The sequence below is a fragment of the Pelodiscus sinensis genome, chromosome 13 (genome assembly GCF_052426305.1).
Source record: "Pelodiscus sinensis isolate ZL-2025 chromosome 13, ASM5242630v1, whole genome shotgun sequence".
Taxonomy (NCBI): domain Eukaryota; kingdom Metazoa; phylum Chordata; order Testudines; family Trionychidae; genus Pelodiscus; species Pelodiscus sinensis.
The window spans coordinates 15,265,935-15,273,113 of NC_143064.1; positions in this window are offsets into that span (position 1 = coordinate 15,265,935).

Here is a 7,179-nt window from a genome sequence, read left to right on the forward strand (position 1 = left end):
AGGGCAGTGAGTGGTCTGTGAGCCCTATCACACACCCGAGTCTTCAACTGCTAGGACAGGGTCCCTTCGCAGCGGGCAGCCAGGGGTGGCTGACAGGTGCCCCAAGAGTCCGCTGGGAAAGCTTATTACACCCGAGTCTTTAGCTGCTAGGACAGGGTCCCTTCGCAGTGGGCAGCCAAGGGAGGCTGAGGGGTGCCCCAAGGGTTTGCCCCGTGGAGGCGGCACAACCCAACACTCAGCTCTTACTGTGTTTACCCCTGTCCGGCTGTGATCCTTTTAATTGTGTCTGGCTCTGTTACAGCAACAGGAGGAGGTAGGTTAAAGCTTAAACAGTTACTATTTTATTGTTACAAGGCAAACTTAGCTGCTAAATGCTGCTGCTGTGTTACAGATAACACAGCCACTTCAAAAGGACAAGACAGAAATTACACTAAAAAGTCACTTACAGGTACCATGAAACCCTTTTGGTTCTCTGAGCTCTTATTAAATGCATGCAAAATAGACACCTAGCAGGTATATTCTTACCCCTGCGATCCTTACTCCAGCGAAGCCAGGTTTCTCTCAATCCCAATGGGAAGCACTCAGTACGAGACTAAGGCATCCCTAAAGTCTCGGGGGATCCAAGACCACCTGACCAGCAAGTATGTGGGTGGATCTCCAATTAGAGTGGGGCACAGGGCCCTACTTTATACCCCTGTGGTCACGTAGATGCTTCTCTTGTCATTAAAATGCCAATTAAGTTGGAACGTCTTTGTGACACCCAGTCCCACAGGGGGTCCAAAGCTTAATTTGCACCTGTAAGGTGGAGGTAACTAAATCATTAGGGCTGGACATTCTTTTCTGATGGGGCATCAGATTCCTCTTCTGGGACGGTGTGTAGGCGTATCAATTACTGGTACCAGCCAAGGACAGCCGGAGGCCTCGATCGTCTGCTGGCCCAATTGCTGGTGCTATCTGGTTTCTGTCTGGCATCCAGGGCCATAGTTATTCCAGCATCTCTGGAGGCCCTGGAGCCTTTGAAGACAGAGTTTCGCTCTCAAGGATTCTCTCTCCCAAGGATGTCGGGGGGAGGGAGGAGTTCTGTCTGGCTACAGTATCCGTGCCTCATTTTTACGGATACAGATGCAGATACAAACGTTTATATCCACTCAGGGATCTACTTATGCATATTGCACATGTACCGGGGTGAATTCCACCAGTGTTAGCAATGCTGGGAGCCCTAATATAGATGGGCTACTAGCTGCTGCCATTGTTTTAGTCACTGAGGCTATGTCTACACTATGAGTTTTCTCGGCAAAAAAAATGCTAATGAGGGTCTCATTTGCATGAGTCCCTATCTCATTTGTATATTTTCTGCTAATCCATTTTTTCGCTAGGGTTTTTGTGCAAAAACAAGCTGTGTGGACATTTTCTTTTTGCGCAAAAACCCCTTTTCCTGCAAGTTCAGTAAGTCTCCTTTTTTGGGACATAAGGATCTTGTCGGAAAAGGGGTTATTGCGCAAAAAGAAAACGTCCACACTGCTTGGTTTTGCACAAAAACCCTAGTGCAAAAACGGATCAGCAGAAAATATGCAAATGAGATTGTCTCATGCAAATGAGTCCCTCATTAGCATATTTTTTGCAAAGAAAACTCGTAGTGAAGACATACCCTGACAGTCACTTAGAGCAGGGTTATATGCCACTAAAATGATGATGGCAGTCAGTAGCCCAGCTGCACCTCCCACTGTTGCTAATATCCTAATGTAGACACAATCATGTATTTCTTTCACCTATAGAGCCAGAATTCATGTAAATGCAGAAGCATCACTGCCTCAGACTTGGTCTATGCTGAAAATCTCTATTGGCATAACTATGTCAGTAAGGGTACATCTACACAGCAACATTATTTCAAAATAACTAGGGCAGTCTAGCGATTAAAAAAATTAATAGCAGTTAATCGTGCGATTAATCATGTCTCCCCTTTGAAAAGCTGCAGCAGCGTTTCAATGGGGCAGCGTTGCATCAAGCCCAGGATCAGCTGGAGTCCCCAGTTGACCCCAGGCTCCATGCAGCGCTGCCTCTTGGAAGCACCGTGGCAACGTTTCAAAGGGGCAGTGCATTAGGATCCTGGGATCAGCTAGGGTCTCCAGCTGATCCCCGGCTCCACTGTTGCAAAGCCCCTTTGAAGCACCGGAGCAGCACTTCAAAGGGGCTTTGCAACAGCGGAGCGTCTTTGAAGTGCCGCTCCGGCTGGGAGTGATGCCTGCCTCTGGCACCTCAGAACATATCGGCCGCCCAGGAGGTCTCACTGCCTCACGTGGGGGAGGGTGTAGGAGGAAAAGCTGAAGGGCAGGTGCTTGTGCTGGAGGGACTTGGGGGGAGCAGGTGCTGGAGGGTGGCCACTGGAGCACTCAATAGCATGGTGCTGTTGAACAATGTGCACAGTATCTCATGCTGCTGAGACAGCTGCTACCAGCTGGTCAGCATGCACTCCTACAGGTCAGTGAGCACCCAGGCACTCAAGGGTTATGTCTTCACTCGCGGATTCTTGCGCGAGTAATATGCAAACGAGGCTAAGCGTGGAATATCGCCGAGCCTCATTTACATATCTAATGAGACACCATTTTTTTCAGAAGAGGCTCTTGTGCAAGACGCAGCGTCTACACTGCCCCTTCTTGCGGAAGAAAAACCCTCTTGCACAATGCCATTCTTCCTGAAAAGTAAAGAGGATTTTTCTTGCGCAAGAAGGGGCAGTGTAGACGCTGCTTCTTGCACAAGAGCCTCTTCTGAAAAAAATGGTGGCTCATTAGGTATGCAAATGAGGCTCGGCGATATTCCACGCTTAGCCTCATTTGCATATTACTTGTGCAAGAAGGTTGTCCTGGATTTGCCTCTGCCAGCAGGTCTCACGGGGGCATGGGAGATGGTGGACACGCTGCACTTTCAGCTGGGCCAGCTGAGAAGAAAAGTGACAAGGGCAGTCAGCCCAGGAGACAGTGTGCAGAAGCCTTGCCCTAATCGTTGAGCTGACACTGAAGGTGTCACATTACTGGAATTTGAGGGAAGCAGCCAGATCATGGCTGCACCCATAGGTGGGGGTGCTGGCCCCAACAATGATATAGAAGGGGGCCATGTGGGATATTGAATGGGAGCTTGTTGTTTGCTGATCCTGTATACGCTATTTATGTGAATGTATAATGTTTGTGTGTGTAGATAGGAATCTGTAATCTGTGTGGAAGCTGAATATTTCTCCGAATGTGGTTAAGCATTGCTATGGACAGGCTGATTAGCGAAGCCCTGTGGAACAATGGCACTTGATGGGCCAAGGACACACCTAAAGCATGAGGGCGGAGATCTAAGAGCTGCCAGCAGAGAGAGGCTGAGGACCAGGTGACCGGCTGAGACCAGAAGAGGCCAGGAAGGGGGTATAAAGAGGCCATGTGGTCGATGCCATTTTGTCTTCAGCTCAGCACTTCATCCTGGAGGCAGCATTGCAGGGATTGAAGGGCCCGAAAGACCTGTGGACCTATCCTGATCTTAGGATGCGCAATAAGAACTTTTAAACCAGCAGCTGCAACATCTCTGCTAGAGCCTGCATCGAGAACTGGGAGATTCGGTGCATGTAACGTACTGTACTTTAATAACCTTACTCTCATGCTTTCCTATCTTGTGATAATAAATCTTTAGGTATAGATTCTAAAGGATTGGCCCAGCGTGATTTGTGGGTAAGATCCAGAGGGTAAATTGACCAGGGATCTGTGGCTGGCTTCTTGGAACTGGACAGAACTTGTTCGGGGTAGGTGGGATTGGGTGCTAGGACCCCCCACCTGTGTATGAGGCCCGGGGCCATCTGGGGCACGGATATTGCTGGGATGTCGGAGGGGTTTTGCTCGGGAGGCTTCAGGCAGGCTGCTGAAGCGCTCTGTGGGACTGGTGTGTGGCCTGTTTGGAGAGGTCACCAGTCTGGGGGCTGTAAGGAGCCCCGGATTTGAGCAATTTGCCCTGAGCGGACGCCCTCAGCTGTGCCCAGACACGGCCCGGTCCGTCACAGAAGGTCTCAGTTCAGACAATGGCAATGTGCTTCAAGCAAGGCCATCTGTTGCCTAGACAACAGGCACTTTCCTGCAGGGGCACGGACGTCCAAGGGGAGCCTTGCTACCCCCACATCCTGGGGGCAAGCAGCCATGAGAAGGTACCAGGAGCCAAGGCAGGAGGGAGGTATGGGCTTGGCTTCCTTCTATGTCCCACACACGCTGGGTCCAGCAGTACCGATGTCCCACAGAAAGAGAACTGCTGTCCCTGCCCACTGGAGGAGAGTGGGAAGGGTGTTGGGGGAGGCGAGTGTGAGTGGCAAATGCCACTTCCCCGGGAGAGTGGTACTGCGGTCCTCTCCTCTTCCTGCCCCAGACTGACTTCCATGCAGGGGATTGGTGCCTTCCGCCTCATCATGCATGCCTGGGAGCAGATGCTGCCCAAGAGAGCGGGCATGACCATTTGCTGTTTGCAGTACTGCTATGTTTCCCTGACCCCAGCCTCCTTAGTTGTAAAGTGTCCCACCATGGAGTCGGGAGTAAGGCAGGCCTGTGCAGGAACCTTGTGAGGAGGAGCAAAAGGTTCCTGTGTGACAGCCTCATGGGGCTCAGTGCTTCGGTCTGGTGCTCCACGTGCCAAGCTGTTGTTCAACCCCCAGGCCGAGATGGCCAAGCGAGGAGCATTCAGCCCCTCACAGCCCACTGCCTCTCCCAACGTGTGTGTGTGGAGAGTGATGGAACTCACCTCAAGTGCCTTCCCCAGCCTCGTGAGAGCCCTTGGAGACATCCTGGGAGGGGGTCAATGGCTCCAGTGAAATGACCATCTCCTGGATGGCGGGCATGGTGTCCAGGCTGGCCTTCTCATCCTCCTCCTCCTCATCATAGTCCTACTCTTTCTTCTCCACAGCTCCACCCTCATGGACGCTGACAATGGGTGTAGCCAGGCCGGTGTCCACAACAAGGTGGGGAGGTGACCTGCCCCCTCCCAGGATGGCATCCAGCCGCTGGTAATACTGGCAAGTCTGGGGTGCTGCTCCAGAGCATTAACTTTGTCCCTGGCCTTTGTGTAGGCCTGCCAGGACTCCTTAATTTTCATACAGATCTGGTCCAGGGTCCATCTGTGCCCCTTCTGGGCAGGCTGGCAGCCACCTGGCCATAGACCTCAGCATTCCTCCTCTTGGTGCAGAGATCCTGGATGTTGATCTCCTCCCCCCAAGCTTCAACGAGACCCAGGATCTCTGCACCAGCCCACAAAGATACCCTCTTTCATCCTGGGGCTTCAGAGGTGGCTGCAGGCTCACTTGCAGCTGTGGGGGGCTCAAAGGGAGCGCTGGGGTCGGCCTTGGCAGCAACAAAGGGTGCTGTGTGGCACAGGGTTGGCAGGGCTGCTATGGTACCAGAAGCCCTTTCCCTTCTGTCTGCAGCTTTAAAGCCTGCAGGAGAAGGGAAGCTATAGAGTTTTGAGGGGTGTGGATAGAGTGGCCACCAGGGCAGCTGCGAGAATCCCTTGAGGCCAATTATTTCGAAATAAGCACAGCTGAGCATCCACATTTACCCTATTTTGAAATAGCAATTTCAAAATAGGCATGATTCCTCATTGACTGAGGAGTTATTTTACTTTAGCAAGCCCATTATTTTGAAATAATTTCTAAATAGCCGGCTTTCTCTATGGATGCTCACCTTGCTGTTTTGAAAGAACAGGAGTGATTTCAAAATAACTCTGTAGTGTAGAAATGCCCTGAATGATCAAAGAAAAACCAGACCATGCTGGAATGACAGACCGGTGGGGGGTTATCACAGTGAAAAGAGCATGGGTTTATTTGTGTACCCAACTTATCTTCCCAGTAATATAGGATGGAAATGTCCATTGTTAGTATGGGGCTGATGGGAAGTGTCCTCTGTGCTGAATAAAAGGCATAAGTTAGGGGTAAGGCATCAGCTTTTATGGTACTGTTTCTATGATGCTGGCACCCTGTGTCAGCTCCTTTCCCTCTAGATATTACAAATGTTTTTGATTTAATGAATACAAGTAATGCATCAAATCTTTTAATTTAAGTGCTATTTTTTTTAAAAAGATAGGTTGAAGCAAAAGAAAACTTGAATAAAATAGGGAAATAGTTAAAAAACAAGAAAAACAGGCTATGGCTGGTGTTTACACATCACAGTAAAGAGCACTAAGACAAAAATCAGCATTTTGATGTCCACACAAAAGTGACCTTTTAGGAGAGACCAGATTAGTAGAATCTTAAAACATATACAACTGCTGATGGAGACTAGCAAGAGAAGGCAAAAAACACAACCTGTTTTTCACATTTATTTAGGTGCGTGTGATGCCTTAAATCCATACAAAACACAAAAACGAGGTCACACCCATTACCAACCACACAATAGCCTGATCATGGACATTCTTCCAAGAATGCCTAGACCTCTGTGTAAGCAGAGAACATAATGGCAACTGACCACAGAGATTAGGTAATTTCATAGGAAATAAGGAAAAAGGGAAAATGCCTTTGGGAGAATATCATTTATTAAGGAAGCAGAATTCTGAATTGTCAGTGTAATACTGTGCAGTTCAATATTTGGGATTTATGCATCTCATTTAATTGCCATAATCCTGAAGTTCATGCCTATTTCCCAGCCTCTCAGAACTGGCTTTTCACCAGTTTACACAGAGCTGGTGGTGGCTGGCCAGATTGCTCTGGGGCTGCCCCGATTGCTCTGGGGCTGCCCCATGGCCTATCTCCAGCTCATGGACAGGGCAGGCAGCTCCAGCCCTGGGGAAGCTGGTGGTAGCTGCCCAACTGCTCCTAGGGCCCAACTGCTCCTGAGGTGGGCAGGCCGCATGGTGGGTGACTTGCTCCATGTGCCGGAGCCAAGGCCAACAAGGCTGCAATCGGGCAGCATCCTGTCCCTGGCCTCACCTGACAGCAGCACAGGTAGGAGAGGAGGCCACACTCTGGCTGCGGTGATCCTGGCCTGGCCCAGCCCCTTGTCCAGCCACTGCTGCATGGCACAGCAGCCCAGCCCTGGCCAGGTAAAGTAATCTGGCCCCAGCTCTCCCCCCCCCCAATAGTCTACTTCCCACCCCCAGCGCCCTACTGTGCCTCCTGCACATCCCATGCACTCCAACGCCCTGCCCTGAGCCCCTCATACAGCCTAACCCAGACAT